Genomic DNA, 14372 nt, shown 5'->3' with positions numbered 1-14372 from the left:
TTAACTCACATCACATCGTAAGTTATTCCTATAAGGGATCTTCTCTCTTATTGATTATAACTCTGCAGACCAAGAGGGTGCTATTATTCACTGTGTTACGGACAGTTTTTTTTTTTTTAAACTGCACTGCCCGTGAATGCTCCTGCTAGTTTGTCCACCGGATGTACAAGATAGCAAGGGCATGGACAGTATTTTTATTTGACCTGCTGTTAATCTCCTAACACCTTGTGAAATAGGATTAAGATTTTAAAGACATGCAGACAATTCTTTTGATATCGAGGTCTCACTTAGTTTATGTAGGTAATAATAAAATACATTTCTAAACATAACTATCTTCGCAATGGCAAACGTTCGGTAAGTATTAACTCAGCTCTCGCGACAATATAAATGAAGATGTTTATCTATATAGTTAACAAATACTTACTGTAGGAAGTTGGCTCTGTATATACTATTTCAAAGTAAAAAATAGCGTGCACAGAGTCCAAGGGTTCCACTTAGAATTAAGATAGTGGTAAAAAGAGATAATTCTAATGCTCTATTTTGTGGTAGTGTGGTCAAGCAGTAGGCCTATCAGAGGGTAGTGTTAAGCAATTGTTGTACACACACAGGCAATAAATGAGGAACACACACTCAAAGACTTACTCCAGGACAATAGGTTTTTATATAGAAATATATATTTTCTTACTTTATTTTAAGAGCCACAGGTTCAAGATTTACAAGTAATACTTCAAATGAAATGTATTTCACTCAGGTATTCTAGGAACTTTGAATAATCACAATAGCATGTACAGTTTTGACCAAAATGGCAAGAAGCTATTTTAAAAGTGGACACAGTGCAAAAGAACGAGTTACTTACCTTCGGTAACGACTTTTCTGGTGGATACATTAGCTACCTGTGGATTCCTCACCTAATGAATACTCCCATTGCACCAGCACTCGACGGAAATGTTCTTCCTAGCTTCTGCACGTCGAAGAGGACGTCACAGTTGCCCACGCAACGCCGTCTGATGTCATACAGGCAATAAGACGTCCTCGCCGACGTGCCGACGTCAGTACCAACATTTTTTACGTGCCTGAGAATAATAGGCCATTGAGATGAAAGAACAATAGTAATATTTAATGACATTCTAAACAAACACATCATTATGAGAATTCAACCTACCATATATATATATACATATAAACATACATACAAAATATATACCAATCCTCAAAACCAAGAGGAGCACACTCAAGAATTACTTGGTTAGACCAAACAGGCAACGGGGAGGCGGGTGGGACGGTGAGAAATCCACAGGTAGCTAATATATCCACCAGAAAAGTCGTTAACGAAGGAAAGTAACTCGTTCTTCTGATGGAGACAACTGCCTGTGGATTCCTCACCTAATGAATAGAGTCCCAAAGCAGTACCGCACTCGGTGGTGGGTGCCTGAATGGTCAAACCAAGAAATCCTGCAGCACTGACCGTGCAAAATGGCCGTCCCTTCTGACCTCAGAGTCCAAGCAGTAATGCTTCGCAAAAGTGTGAAGGGACGACCAAGTTGCGGCCTTGCAGATGTCGACCACAGGAACACCCCTAGCCAAGGCCGAGGACGCCGACTCTTTGCCAAAGAATAACACATTTTAATGCAAACAACAACCCACCTGGAGAGTGTTCTCTTGTGGACTGCCTTTCCTCTCCTCTTTCCACGTATCCGATGAAAAGCTGATCCTACAGCCTGAAATCCTTTGTCCTGTCTATATAAAAGCTTAACGCCCTCTTTTGGTCCAAGCGGTGTAGTCTCTCTTCTTCCTTTGACGGATGAGGCGGAGGATAAAACGTGGATAGAGTAATTGTCTGGGCCAAATGAAAGGGTGAAACAACCTTCGGAAGGAAAGCAGCCTTGGTCCTCAACACCACCTTATCCCCATAAAAAGATGTATAAGGGGGTTTTACCGATAGAGCCTGCAACTCACTCACTCTCCTTGCAGATGTAATAGCAACCAGGAAAACTGTTTTAAGAACTAACAATCTTATGGGGCAAGAAGGCATAGGCTCAAAAGGGGACCCCATAAGGAAAGTTAGAACCAAGGACAAATCCCATTCAGGCATAACGAAAGGATTTGGAGGAAATTTATTCATAAGGCCCTTCAAGAATCTAAGTACTATTGTAGATTTAAATAAAGAAGGCTGGTCTGGAAGACAAAGAAAGGCTGACAAGGCAGACACGTAACCCTTAACAGTAGCCACTGCACAACCCCTCTGTGCTAAAGACAAAAGCAAAAGATAAAACATCCGACAAATGAGCACGTAAGGGATCAATCTGCCTCTCTCCGCACCATACCACAAATTTAGACCACCTATTATCGTAGATAGATTTAGTGGAGTGTCGCCTGGCCGATAAGATAACATCCAATACCTCAGGCGGGAGAGAAAAGGAACTCTGGTTGCCCCGTTCAATCTCCAGGCATGAAGGTGCAGGCTCTGGAGGTTGGGGTGTAAAACCTGCCCCTGTGACTGCGAGAGGAGGTCTGCCCTGAGAGTGAGACGGAGCGGAGGACACAGTGAGAGTTGGAGATGGTCAGAATACCACACCCTCCTTGGCCAATCCGGAGCAATTAAGATTACTTGGGCCCGGTCTTGGCGTATTTTCCTCAATAATCGAGGAATCAAGGGTATGGGGGGAAACGAGTAAAGCAACTAGTTGCACCAGGTCATCTGAAACGCGTACCCCAACATTCCTTGTACCGGATACTGGAGGCTGCAGAATAACGGGCAGTGCAAGTTCTCCCGGGTGGCAAACAGATCTATCCGAGGAAACCCCCACATCTGGAAGATTAGAAGGACTTGATCTGGATGGAGACGCCACTCGTGGTCGGCCGAGAAATGGCGACTGAGACTGTCCGCACGTACGTTCAAGACTCCGGCCAGATGATTTGCTACCAAGCAAATCTGATGGTCCTTTGCCCAGGACCATAGCCGAAGAGCTTCCCTGCAGAAAAGGTACGACCCTACCCCTCCCTGTTTGTTTATATACCACATCGCCATAGTATTGTCCGTCAGGACCTGAACCGACTGACCGCGAAGGGATAGGATGAAGGCCTTGAGAGCCAGACGTACAGCCCGTAACTCCAACAGATTGATATGAAACATCTGTTCCACTGGAGACCAAAGCCCTTTGATCTCCAGGTCCCCCAGATGAGCTCCCCACCCTAGAGTGGAAGCATCCGTTATTACCGTGGTCACTGGTGGAGGTTGCATGAACGGCCTTCCTCGGGAAAGATTGTCGCCCGCAATCCACCACTTCAAATCCGTCGCAGCATCTCTGGAGATCTTTACCGAACCTTCGAGATCCCCTTTGTGTTGAGACCACTGCCTCCGGAGACACCACTGAAGAGCCCTCATGTGCCAGCGAGCATGCTTGACCAACAGTATGCAGGAGGCAAACAGACCGAGCTGACGTACGACCTTGAGGACTCCACTTTGAAACATTGGAACCAACGCCTGAATGTCTTGAATCCGCTGAGGTGGAGGAAAGGCTCGATTCAATGTTGTATCCAGTACTGCCCCTATGAACAGGAGGCGCTGAGAGGGCTCTAGGTGAGATTTGGGCACGTTCACCAAAAAGCCCAGGTCGAATAACAACTGGGTTGTCGACTGCAGATGATGCAACACGAGCTACGGGGACTTTGCTTTGATCAACCAGTCGTCCAGGTAAGGGAATACTGCTATCCCCTTCCTTCTAAGCTCTGCCGCAACCACCGACATCACCTTCGTGAAGACTCGAGGTGCTGAAGTAAGACCAAATTGGAGGACCGCAAACTGATAGTGTTGTGACCCCACCACAAACCGGAGATACTTCCTGTGCGACTTGAGTATCGGTATATGAAAGTAAGCATCCTGCAAGTCGACAGACACCATCCAATCTCCATTGTTCAATGCCAAAAGCACCTAAGCTAGGGTCAGCATCTTGAACTTTTCCTGTTTGAGGAACCAATTCAAGATCCTCAGGTCCAGGATTGGTCTCAACCGACCATGCTTCTTGGGAATCAGGAAGTACCTTGAGTAACAACCTTGACCCCTTTCCTGCTCTGGAACCAACTCCACCGCGCCCTTTGAAAGGAGGACTTGAACCTCCTGTTCTAACAACAGGAGGTGTTCTTCTGAACAATAAGATGGGCAGGGCGGGATGGGGGGGCGGAAACTCCCGAAAAGGAAGGGTGTAGCCTTTTCTCACAATGCTGGTAATCCAGGAGTCTGATGTGATGACCTCCCACTTGTGGAGAAAATACAGTAACCTCCCCCCTACAGGAGAGGAGTGAGTGGGAATTGGTGGAAGCCTAAGGCTGCTTCCCCTGCTGCACCCCTCCAAAGGAAGAGGAAGAGGCAGAGTGCTGCTGAGAGGCTCCCCTGGTACGGACCCTAACCCTCCCTCTAAAAGATCTATAGGAGAGAGCAGATGTAGGCTGCTGGAATTTCCCTCGAAAGGAGGAGGAGGAGGAGCCACGCCCAAATCCTCAAAACCTCCTAAACAATCTGGAGGAGGCAGAAGAAGTGGCTTGCAAGCCCAGCGACTTGGCCGTGGCCTTGCTCTCCTTGAACCTCTCCAAGGCCGAATCCGCCTTGGCACCAAAGAGCTTGTCCCCATCAAAAGGAAGGTCCAGTAGGGTCGACTGTACATCCGAGGAAAATCCTGAGTTACGAAGCGAGCCTGCCTCCTCGTAACTACAGCAGTGCCCATTGCTCTAGCCATAGAGTCAGTTGTATCCAACCCAGATTGGATAACCTGAGTTGCAGCTGCTTGAGCGTCCAATACCAGATTCAATAGCCCCTGAGGGACCTTCGTATGCGTAGATGCAATTTCGTCCATCAGAGCATAAATGTACCTCCCTAAAATACATGTAGCATTGGTGGACTTTAATCCCATGCTACATGACGAGAACACCTTTTTGGATGCCATGTCCATCTTCTTGGAGTCTCTATCCGAGGGCACAGTTGGAAAAGAACCAGGAGCAGACCTTGCCGAGCAGGAAGCCTGGACCACCAAGCTTTCCGGTGTTAGATGTCTGGTAAGAACACCAGGGTCAGCCGGTGCAGCCCGATACCTCCTAGCCACAGATCTATTGACAGATGAAGAAGACACCGGCTTCTTCCAGACTTCCAAAACAGGTTCCAGCAGCGCCTCATTGAACGGCAAAAGTGGTTCTGCCGATGTAGAGGCCGGGTGCAACACCTCTGTCAACAAATTCTGCTTGGCTTCAGTCACCGGCAAAGGAAGATCCAAGAAGTTAGCTGCCTTCCTGATAACAGCATGAAAAGTGGCCGCCTCTTCTGTATACTCCCCAGGAGATGACAAGTCCACTCTGGGGAAGTATCTAGGCCACTAGCAGTGTCCAGCCCATGGAGACCCTCATGAGAGTCCTCAATCTCTCCTTCCTCCAGGTTCTGTCTCTGGTACTCCTGTTCTTCAAGGAGGCGGAGAGCAAGCCTCCTCGAGTGCAGCCTCTCCTCAATCCTCAGCGTCGACATGGCGTCAGCAGATGTCGAAGAACGACGCCGATCTCCGGATCCGTCCGACGCCTTGTCTACAGGCGCCACAGGTACCTTCGGTGGTACCCCTATTTCCATTGAAGCCTGTGTGTTTTGGGCAACACTTTGACCTCTGCACCTGACCGGCCCTGAGCTGCTTGTGTGGTAAGTATGAGGTTGCCTTGAACCCCCAACGGTGGTCTACCTTGGACCCAACATTGAACCCGGTAAGTGTGTTACTTACCTGTGAACTTAACAATTACTTACCTCCCCCAGGAACCGTTGATTTTTGCAGTGTCCACTTTAAAAATAACTTATTGCCATTTTTTCCAAAACTGTACATGCTATTGTGATTATTCAAAGTTCCAAAGATACCCGAGTGAAATACCTTTAATTTAAAGTATTGTTTGTAAATCTTGAACCTGTCGTTCGTAAAATAAACTAAGAAAATATATATTTCTATATAAAAAGCTATTGTCCTGGAGTAAGTCTTTGAATGAAGATTTCCTCATTTATTGCCTGTATGTGTACAACAAATGCTTAACACTACCCTGTGATAAGCCTACTGCTCTACCACACTACCACAAAATAGTGGCAAAAAGAGATAATTCCAATGCTCTATCTTACCCGTAAGGGGAACCCTTGGACTCTGTGCATACTATTTCTTAATTTCAAATAGTATATACAGAGCCAACTTCCTACAGGCTCCAACAATGCCTCGTTGAAGGGAAGCAAAGGATCAGCTGAGGATGTAGAGTGATGCAGCACTTCAGTCAGAAGATTCGTCTTTACCTCTGCTGCAGATAAAGTCAGGTCTAAATTGTCCGCCACCCTTCCTAATGACAGAGTGGAATGACGCTGCCTCCTTCGTAAACTACCTTGGAGATGACATGTCCCAATCTGGGGAAGTACCCAGTCCACTGGCCGACCCCAATCCTTGGAATTCCTTCAAAGGCTCCATAAGCTCATCCTCTTCCAATTGTCAGTATTCTTCTTCAAGAAGACGCAAGGCCTTTCTCCGAGATTCCAAGCGGGATTCTAACCTCGGGGTCGACAGACTCCACCGACGCTGAATCCCAACCAGACACATTAGAATATGCATGGATCAGAGCATCATTCGGACCCGGCGACGAAACTGACTCCAACGGAACCTCCTTCGGAGTCAGCTATAACGCAGGTAATGGAGCCGGCTGGCCAGGGGACAGCATAGATGTCGTCGGTTGACGCGGAGATGGCAACGGTGCCACGGATCGAAATGGGGACGCCATACCTTGAGGAGACCTCATCGACGTCGACCCCGCACCCTCAACCGGGCAGAACGGCATAAACGGCTTTGCCTGATATGGAGCCGGGGAGCCCAATGAAAAAGCTAATGTCCCCGTGGGACCCGCCCGTACACAAGCAGGGGCCATAGATTGGAAAAGAGCATACATGACATTTAAAAATGCCGCCAGATCCGCTCCCGTACCCGGGAAGGCAGGATAACGCTGGTCTTGATCCTGCTGTTGCACATCAGGCTCTTGCGGCGCAGGAGAAAGCAGAGCTATGAGGAGCGATCTCAGACTGACAACGTCGGAGCTACTTCTGGGCTCTGGGGCTGCGGAGTCACAGTAGGGCTCAGCTCACAATTACTTTGACGTCGAGCTGATGGAGACCTCAACCGCCTCAGTGTGGATCGGCACTATGATTCATGCCAACGCCTCTTCTTCTGCCTCCTGGAAGAAGAGTGAGATGAAGCCCTCTTGTGGCCCTTCTTAGCCTTCTCTAAGAAAAGCTTGGCCTCTCTTTCCTTAAGTGCCTTAGGATTCATACTCTGGCACGAACCACACCCCCTCAACATCGTGATCAGAGCTATGACACCAAAGGCAGTTCTCATGCGGATCCGTGCCCGACATCCTACTGCCACATTCACTATAAGGTTTAAAACTAGATTTACTCGAGGGAAGACATTGTAATAACCAAAGATACACACTATACGTCGACAGGAAAAAAATGTTGACGTCGAAGGCACGGAAAAAAGGAAACTGATGGCAGCACACCGAAGAGGAACTCTTATTGGCACGGTGATGTCAGACGGAGTCCTGTGGAGCCGTCCAATTGTGACGTCCTCGTGGAGAGCTTGGCAGAGACCATTCTGTAGGATGCTGGCGCAAGGATGAATTCATAAGGTGAGGAATCCACAGGTAGTTTGTATCCATCAGAAGCACAATGTAAAAGCACTGTACAGGGCAAAAAAAGACTAGCGGCAATATTAAAAACACAGAGCAGATTAAGGCAGACACCAAAGGAATTACTTACGCAATGGCATTTAGAAAGCCGACCGCTAGGCACCAAGGATGAGGCGCAAGCGGGTGCCTGCGGGTGGAGTAGGGCCTCAAACTGCTGCCCGGGTGGCAGGCGACAGTGTCAGGGGCACAGGGGCATGCTGGTGGAGCCATGTGAAACTCCTGGCCAAAGACGGTCAAGTAGTTTACACTGGGCTCCGCGCAGCGTCCGCCATTAAGAGGATTGAGCAGCTGGAAAGAGAGCCAATGGCTATGCGCGGGTGGTGGGGCCGCAGGGGAGGCAGCAGCAGAGGAACAGACCTTGCCGGAGCTGAGAAAACGGGCAGCAGAGAGCGAGAGAGCGACACGAGAGCTCCAAAAAGGGGTGTAGGGGGGCAGAGAAGCGATGAGCAAACAAGGCAAAAACAAAGCTAAAGGAAAGAACTAAGGCAATAAAAATTAACGGCAATACAGAAACAACGAAACACAATGTAAAAGCAATGAACAGGGAAAAAAAAGACTAGCGTCAATAATAAAAACACAGAGCAGATTAAGGCAGACACAAAAGGAATTACTTGCGCGAGGGCAGCAGGAAAGCCTACCACTAGGCACCAGGTGTGAGGCACAGGCGGGTGCCTGGGGGCGGAGGAGGGACTCGAACTGATGTCTGCAGTCAACAGTGTCAGGGCACGGGGGCAGGCTGGTAGAGCCAAGTTAAACTCCTGGCCAAAGACCAAAGAGAAGGACTGTCTACACTTCATGCAGATTCAACAGCGTGGGTGTCAGTACACAGCCTTGGTTGACTCAGTTGTTGACTTGGAAGGCAGCAGAGGAGTCTCCATCGTCCACTACTTCATCAAGCAACACATTGTGGAACTTGCACACCATACTGATGATTTGATTTTGGACCCCCAATTTTTACATGACCCGCCATAGACCCTGATGATTGACACTGTCAAAGGCTTTGGTCATGTCCACAAACCTTGTATAAATGTCATTTTTTTCTTTCTTTAACATTTCCTGTAGTTGACGTGCAGCAAGTATCATGCCCACTGTTAGTCTCTGAAGACGCACTTACCCCTCCAAAGTGTTGATGGTGGTGTTTGAGCAGGAAAGTTACAATGATTTTAACGCCAATGACCAGGAGAGAGAATCCTTTACCCTTGCCACAAGATTAGCTGTTTAACCACATGGCTCTGACTACAGATGATGGTAATCATTAGAGAAAAGCTTAATTGCATACTTATCCTCTTATTGCTTTGGAGGTTTTGACAGGGAGATGGTGATGGTAACTTGCAGAGTGTGGTCAAAAGCTTCGGCATGGATAAAGACCCGTCCAGGATATTGTTGGAGTGTTCAGCCCTTGTTATCAACATGTAATTCAGGTTAGTGAGAATGGTGGACCAGTCGGCACTAAACAGTGATGTTGGTCCATAGGCCTGTGACCAGTAGATGATCCTCAGAGGGTCGTAGAAACTATTAGATTTGTAGCTGTCAGCGTAACCCTGGACCTCATCTGCCTCTTTTGAGCCAGGATTATTACATCTCTCTGAACTTTGCGTGTAACTTACTTTTGATAGAGCAGTAGGCCGTCTTCTTGAAGGCAGTTCTAATGTGTTGCTGGAGGGATCTGAGGTCTTCAGGCTTCTGATACAGCTGCTTTGGAATGTTGTTATCATTGGCATAGAAACCTCCTGTGTTTTTCTGACCCAATTGAACAATATAAGTGTTGTACACCACTTCTATAAAAAGATGCTTAGTCCAAATTCAGCACAGTTTGTGACAAAGCTGAATTATTCAAGCTTACAGTTGAGCTCCGTCTTGAGCTTGTGGCGCACAGAGTGGTGTTATAACTTGCTGACATTCGTTGATTAGTGTGCATTTGGCCTTGCGTGCGCCACATGGGCTGGATGTGCATGTTGAGTTTTGATCGAATGAGTCTGGTCTGTCTAGCAGTCTTTGCTGTACATGACCTTAATCACTTTGAAATCCTGCCTGTCCTTCCCCTTACTATAACGTAATGAATGAGATGACAATGCTTGCTGCATGGGTGCATACAGGACGTCTTGTCACTGTTGCATAGGCGGAAAGCTGTTTGCAGTCAACAGGTCATGAGCTGTGCAGGTTTCCAAACGTAGATGAACACTGCTGATGCTTTTGTCCACTACATTCCTCCCAATGACTCCCTCCCATGTCTGTTAGTCATCACAAACATTGGCACTGAATTCGCATAAGATAACAAGCTTGTCCTCCTTGGGTACTGATGCTGTGAGGGACTAAAAGTCTTCCTTAAACATGTCTTCGATATCCTCTACCCCCATGGTGGGATCATATGCATTGATAAAGGTTGAGCAGCACTTTACTTCAAGGGTAGGCGCAGAGACGACTCGACTGTCAAATCCTTTCGTGCGGCTGTCTAATTTGCTGATCAGATTAGATCTGATTGCAACCCACTCCTGTTCCAAGACATTCTTTTCCTGCTGCATCCACCCATAAAATTGTGTCAGCTGGCCTTCGTATGGGACGCTGGTCTCACTTAGGGGTGCGAGCTGGATGTTGTACCTGCTGAATTATTTTGAGACAACTGCTGTCAGTCTCCCAGGTCTGTCTGTTTTAGAGGTATCCGTCAACGTGCGAACATTAAATATGCGAATGTTGAGCGGAGTCACTGCTATTTTCTTCTTAGTGATGCTAGCACATTTTTTGGATCCACACATGCCGTGGGCAGCAGGCCATGTTTAGGGGAACGTTTGCTAGTGCCTTCCTCAGAACCTGGAGGTGAGCAGACCAATCCTAAATAGGGCTACTCAGACACCCAGGCCCCTGTCGAACTACACTGATGCTTCGGTAGAGTATCAAGCGACCCATTACTCTGGGTCACCTGTGTGTGGTGTTGTATCTACAGCTTCCGGTGTATCCACACCTGCTGCTTCGTCATTCGCCCACTGACACAGGACTTGAGGAATGGGCGAGGGAGGATGAGCGTGAACTGTATTAAAGTGAGGGAGAGTTGTGTATGTCATCAGCTTCACTCTCTTGCCCCGCCTATCTTGATCCAGTCCCACAACATAGTACAGATGACTGGTGAAACGTAGGGATGCAGTGGATGTGCTGCATTTTAAGAATGTGTCTGACTGTTCCCTATTTGCGGTCCACAGCAGTTTGCTGAGTCTGCCTTACTGCCAATTTACATTATCTTTTTATTGTCCCTATGCAGTCTGCTGGATCCAGTCTTCGCAGGCATAGGTAGACAAGCCCTAACCTACCAGAGTTTCAGCACTATTTGCAACCTTCACCCATAGTTTTGACAGCCATTTGAAGCCGTTGCACGGGGTGTGTCCACTGTTGAATGCGAAGTTCTACAAGGGGCAACTGGTGATAGATGATTTTCATGCCAGGACAAAGGTAGATTAACTACTTTTAAGTGTACAACAAGCTCCACCAAGAGAGGTACTACCTCCCTCTAACAACCCATGTAGATTGTAAATTTATCAAGTTTGTGCACCATGAGTGGGAGAAGTGTCATATAGGGAGTGAGTGTTGAATTTGGTGGGTGGAGAGATTGAGGGCGCTTGTTATTTTCCTCATGTTTGTACCAGAGCTTGATCATCTTGTTTTAAAAAGTCTAGCAACAAAAATATCCAAAATAAATAAAATAAAAAATAAAAAAAAAAGAAACATTACCAAGCCAAAGGCACTTTACCGTCAAATCTGCGAAGCTGTGCGAAGATCCACATCCAGAGCTGATCCCAAATAGCATCCTCTTCCTTGAAAGCACCAAACGTTGCCGAGTTAGTCACACAAGTGCAGAACATTTTGATAGCTGCCTGTAGATCTCCCATGGTGTGTACAAGCTTGAACTTTCTGGTGCAGAGCCTGTGGGTGTCTAAAACTGAAACTTTATAACAGAGGGCACAAAAATGCATAGACCTAAGCCAGGTTATGTTGTGACTTTAAATACTCATATTGACTAGAAGGATGTATGTCACCACACTAGACTGAAGAATAACCTGGGTATAGTAGTTGTTAAGAAACAAAGGGCCTCATTCCGACCCTGGCCGGCGGCGGTAGCCGCCGGCCTGGCGGGGCCCGCCAGAATACCGCTGCGCGGTAAAAAGACCGCCACGGTTATTCTGGGTTTCCCGCTGGGCTGGCGGGCGACCGCCAGAAGGCCGCCCGCCAGCCCAGCGGGAAACACCCTTCCATGAGGATGCCGGCTCCGAATGGAGCCGGCGGAGTGGAAGGGGTGCGACGGGTGCAGTTGCACCCGTCGCGATTTTCAGTGTCTGCATGGCAGACACTGAAAATCTTGGTGGGGCCCTGTTACGGGGGCCCCTGCAGTGCCCATGCCATTGGCATGGGCACTGCAGGGGCCCCACGACACCCCATACCGCCATTCTCTTCCTGGCGGCCAAAACCACCAGGAACAGGATGGCGGTATGGGGCTCGGAATCCCCATGGCAGCGCAGCTTGGGATTCCCCAGGGCAGCGGGAAACCGGCGGTGCACCGCCGGTTTTCCGTTTCTGCCCGCGGCTGTACCGCCGCAGTCAGAATGCCCATGGGAGCACCGCCAGCCTGTTGGCGGTGCTCCCGCGGTCGTCGGCCCTGGCGGTTTTTACCGCCAGGGTCAGAATGACCCCCAAAGGGAGCCGACACAAAGAGTTGTAGACTACAGATCTGAGAAAGACTTATTTTGCACACACTATGTTCTATCTGATGAGTGATGATAATTACCATGTTTAATTTAAAAACAAGTATGGTCAGTACAACCAGACCAGTAAGATCACTGGTCTGGTTGGTAGGGCGAAGCATAACAAAGTATTATACAACATTGTCGTTAGTTGGTTGTTCCACAGGTGTTTTGCCATTGCTTCTTTGTAGGATACATGCGCCACTTGTTTGCGCAAATTAGTGGAGTTGTCTCTTGTTGCAGGAGCTCAATCAAAGAGCCTCCATAATAGTTTAAATGTAAGCTCCACATCTAAAAATCAAAATCAATATACTTTGGGGCATTGATTTAGCAATTAAAAAAATTATTAGTTTTTGAAAAAGAAAAAGGTAGGTTCCCACGCATACGCCTTAACTTTCATAAGTTAATAGAAGAATAATGGTTTACTCATGGTGGACTGTTATGTATGACACAAGTTTATATGGACTACAGGATAGTTGTTATACTTACAGATTTGAAGAGATGTACAATTTATACTCACCACTGGTCATTGGGAAAAAACAGCAAATCCAGTTCTGAAGGTGGAACAGTCTCTGCTTATCAGTCTTTGTGGCAAGTTGAAGGTGCTCATTAAAGAGATAAAATGTAACTCGATTTGTTGTTATGGAGCCAAAACCTAGCTACTGTTTGAAGGTGGAAAAAAACAAGAACCTAAAAAGTACTATAACTTGAGTTTCACAGAGGTGATGAAGCTACTCTCGTGTCACAAAAGGGGCCTTGCTGCAAATCACCTCCTGCTCATTTTGAACCTTTACATTAAACAAAGTACATTTTATTGTAGATACAGCATTGCTTTCACTCTGACTTCACGTGCCGATAATGATTTACTTGAAGGAATCTTAAAACCTTGGGTACTATACAGAGAACAAAAAAGTATCAATCAAAAGGATGAATTGCACAATGTTAACGAGAAAAACATGGACTAATATTTTCTTTGTCGCCTAAAAAAAAAAAGGGGGTGTGATTATAGGCAAATAAAGTCTCCTAATGAGCATGGCACTTTTTTTAAAAGTATAAAAAGTCTCCATGAATTAGAATAAACATATAATAAATAAAAATTGTCAAGTGGTGCGCTGCGAGGAAGAAAAAATTAAATTATGTTTTATGTTTGAAGATTTAGCGATTGAAAATTTGTTGTCTTGCAAACCTGTAATTGAAAACAAATATCTCAGTTAAAGAAGGGAAAGTTGTACAAACGAATTAAGTTTTAAGTGAATTTCCTGGCAGATATAGATAATAACAAATAAAGAAAATTGAGACCTTGATTTCCTACCACACACTGTGCATATGGAGGGTGAGTAGGATTTATAGCTTTGCACAGTGGCAACAAGGTGTAGTGAGGCCTGGCTCCTGAGCTTCCACTAGGTCCACATTATGTTGCCTCTTGAAGCATAAAACCTTGCAGAAAGAAATTAGCAAAATAGCAACAATATAGTGCGTAAATTTCAAGATGTGAAACCAGAAAACAAATGACCACTCCTGGCTTGAAATGTTTAATAAATTATGTTGTCGTAGCACCCAACAAAAAAAAATTAATGTCTGACCAAAGTTGAAGATTTATCAGATTTGACTGAAAGCTATAAAGCTTGAGTTCATGGTGTGCTAACAACAAAAATGAACTAAAATGAGTGTGAGGCCACAGCATGTAGCAGGAATACCTATTGCTTTAATGCAAAAGAGACTGTCCTTTTTGCAACTATGGAAATTCTGGTTTTGTATGCTCGCTCCCTGTACTTTCACTACTCAACAGTCTCAGCCACTGGCTTTATAGGTTTACGGAATGGACACACAATCACCAAAGTTGACCGCTAAAATTAAAATTAACTGTTAAAATACCGTAGTCCTTGGTTGGAATCGTGCCTGTTGCTG

General features: G+C 46.5%; 1 protein-coding gene across 6 annotated transcripts in view; it reads right to left on the bottom strand.

Moving 5' to 3' along the window:
• The window catches only part of LOC138282365 (uncharacterized), a 50109-nt gene that overhangs the window by 14596 nt on the left and 21141 nt on the right, over positions 1–14372 (bottom strand). For 2 of the 6 annotated variants that reach the window (XR_011200936.1, XM_069219795.1), the window contains exon 1: positions 11477–11944. The exons of 1 other annotated variant lie outside the window; for it this stretch is intronic. The gene's annotated coding sequence lies outside the window, so the exon portion shown is untranslated. Of the gene's footprint in view, positions 1–11476; positions 11945–14372 lie in introns of those variants that run through there. 3 more of the 6 variants (XM_069219797.1, XM_069219799.1, XM_069219798.1) reach the window with 2 other exon arrangements.

This window comes from Pleurodeles waltl, chromosome 2_2, assembly GCF_031143425.1.
Source record: "Pleurodeles waltl isolate 20211129_DDA chromosome 2_2, aPleWal1.hap1.20221129, whole genome shotgun sequence".
NCBI classification, from domain to species: Eukaryota; Metazoa; Chordata; class Amphibia; order Caudata; family Salamandridae; genus Pleurodeles; species Pleurodeles waltl.
This window is presented reverse-complemented; position numbering and strand designations above follow the sequence as displayed.